This window comes from Dama dama, chromosome 14 (genome assembly GCF_033118175.1).
Source record: "Dama dama isolate Ldn47 chromosome 14, ASM3311817v1, whole genome shotgun sequence".
NCBI classification, from domain to species: domain Eukaryota; kingdom Metazoa; phylum Chordata; class Mammalia; order Artiodactyla; family Cervidae; genus Dama; species Dama dama.
The window spans coordinates 70,818,303-70,820,962 of record NC_083694.1 but is presented as its reverse complement, the minus strand read 5'-3'; the positions used below and the strand labels follow the sequence as shown (position 1 = coordinate 70,820,962).

The window sequence follows — 2,660 nt, the reverse complement described above, 5'->3', positions numbered from 1 at the left end:
GCCCAGGGAAGCCCCATTCACAGCCGCACCGGGCTTCTTATCTTTAGGCTCCTGCTCTTGGAGGAAGTGAGCTTACACACGTGCTCAGCTGCTTGAGTCGTGTCTCTTTGTGACCCTATAGACTGTAGCCCCCAGGCTCCTCTGTTCTTGGGATTTCCCAGGCAAGAATACTGGAGTGGGTTGCCATTTCCTTCTCCAGGGACCAAACCTACATCTCCTCCATTGCAGGCAGATTCTTTACCGCTGAGCTACCTAGGAAGACAAAGTGAGCTTAGATGCCCCCAAATCAGCAAAGGACTATGCCTTTCTCCTCTAACTCCTTATCCTGTCCCAATCTAGGTGGTAATTGTTTCTCTCCCTCAGCTGGCTTCCTCTCTGCTTGACAAGCAGTTCTTGTTAATACTCTCTTGTTTTATAGATAATGATCATGATAACAACAATCTTTCTCTCTTGTACAGTGCTTTCTAGTTTTCAGATCATTTCCTCTGCCTTGTCTTATTTTCCCCCTCAATCAACCGGATGAGTAAGCAGGAGAGTGCCACCTGTCCTTCCCATTTTACAGACCAGGATATGACATTCACACACATTCCTGCTGTTCTAAGGTCACACAGCTAGGAACTGGCAGAACCAGAACTAGAGTTCAAGGCCTTACCTTCGGACCCTTGGTGTTTTCGCTGTTGCAGATGATTTCCTGTGAATGAGTGACAAGTCTGGAAGCACAGGGCTGGAAATGAGCAAGCCCTAAGGTTGCAAAGAATCCACCTGCTAATGTAGGAGACAAGGGTTCGATCCTTAGGTCAGGAAGATCTCCTGGAGTAGGAAAAGACAACCCAGTATTCTTTTTTCTTTTTTTTTAATCCATGTGTCTAGGGCATGAACCAGGCATCGGCACAGAGGAAAAGCCAAGCTGGTACAAGCAAGGAGCTGTTTTGTCCCTCACTGACATGAGACAGGCGTCATCAACCAGGTGCCACTCTACCCAGGTCAGGGACAACAACCCAATATGCTTGCCTGGAAAATTCTATGGACAGGGGAGCCTGGCAGACTATAGTCCATGGGGTCGCAAAAGCGTTGGACTGAGCCCACACACTACACACATATGGTGATGAACAACAGCGAGGGCCAAGAGAAAACCAGCACTGTCAGGCTTAAGACAGATCCAAAAAATGACAGTTTCAATAGCCAAGAAGCATAGCAAACATTGCTGGTAGCAACTTAATTTGTTGAATGAATACAAGAATAAATAACATCAAAAAAGAAGTACATTCTCTAAAGATGTGTGCGCATCCCTATGATCAATTCAGTCATCTCAGCTAGGGGAAGCATAACCTCTTAGATTCTCAAAGAGCACTTTTGACCCTCAAAGGACATTGGACAGTGCCTGGATACATTTTTAATCATCATGACTGGGAAGGGAGTGCTACTGGCCTCCAGTTAGTAAAGACAGTCAATGCCGTTAAACATCCTACTGGGCACAGGCTAACCCCGACCCCACCCCCACAAAAAAAAATCATCTAGCCCAAATGTCAGTAGTGCCAAGGTTGAGAAACTCTGCCCTAGAGGAATAAACATTTCCACACTTGTCCTACTTTCAGGATAGAGACAATCTTGGCATTAACCTTTTTTATGGTTCTGTAAGTATGACTACTGGGTAATGGGAGTCCTTAAGGGAAGGAGAAGAGCTTCAAGAATTGTATTTGATTTTAAAACCAAACACTGGCTCAGCCCAATATTTTTTCCTCTCTACAAATTTAATACACTCTCCTTTGTGGATAATAAAGGAGTGGGGAAATAAGAGTCAAGTGGTGTTCTACAGGGATGTGCTTCCACGAGTTGGCAAAGTAAGATCTGAAATATTGATAATTAATCTATACAGACCTTGAGAATGGAGAGCTCTGTTGAGAGCTGGAAAGGTCAAGAAAGAATTGACTGAAACAAAACAAAACAATGTGAAAGGATAAGAGCTCCACGAAGGTCAGGGCTGGAGGAAGGCTTAGAGATGATGTCACTGTTCCTTTTCTACATGGGGAAACTGGAGTCCCATCAGTGTGCCCTGACAATGGCACAGTGAGATCCAAACTCAAGCTTCGGAGTGGTTGCGGTGACGCAATGTCCCTAAGGATTCCACAGCGTCATCGCAGTCAGCACAGGGACAGTTCTGATGGAGTATTTCTCTGTTTACTAGGGCATCGTCAACTCTGACAGGGAGAGAGCTGAGAAATGCTATCCTGTGAAACTGGGCCCTTTAATCCAAGGTTGACAAAATGATACTAATACTCCTAATGAAAATTTGCACATCACTTTTACCCTTTCTGGTTTATTTACATATGCTCTTTCTCACCTTCTCAATTCTCTGTACATGCAGCCTTCTTGCCTTTCCTTTTTCCAATCATCCTTTGGATAGTGACCCATCCCCCCTTCTATAGATCTTTCCTGGCACACCCTCTCTTCATATGCACGTGCACACATGTGTGCCATACACACACGCACACACACACACCACATAAAATAAATCCCTCCCTACTGCATATTAATTCTACGCTTTATGCATCTTTCTGCAGTACAATAACCTGTGTCATGTTGGATTTTGTGAAAACCAATAAACAACACCCCCTTCATTCCCCAATTGAATTCAGAATCAATTGAGAAATAAGACACAG

At 44.5% G+C, this 2,660-nt stretch overlaps 1 non-coding gene across 1 annotated transcript; it reads right to left on the bottom strand.

Annotated features, from left to right (window-relative positions):
- Positions 1-858: 858 nt before the first annotated feature.
- Positions 859-993, bottom strand: LOC133069744 (small nucleolar RNA SNORA48). The gene has a single exon (XR_009695968.1). It is a non-coding gene; the product is annotated as a small nucleolar RNA SNORA48 (small nucleolar RNA).
- Between the last annotated feature and the right edge of the window lie 1,667 nt (positions 994-2,660).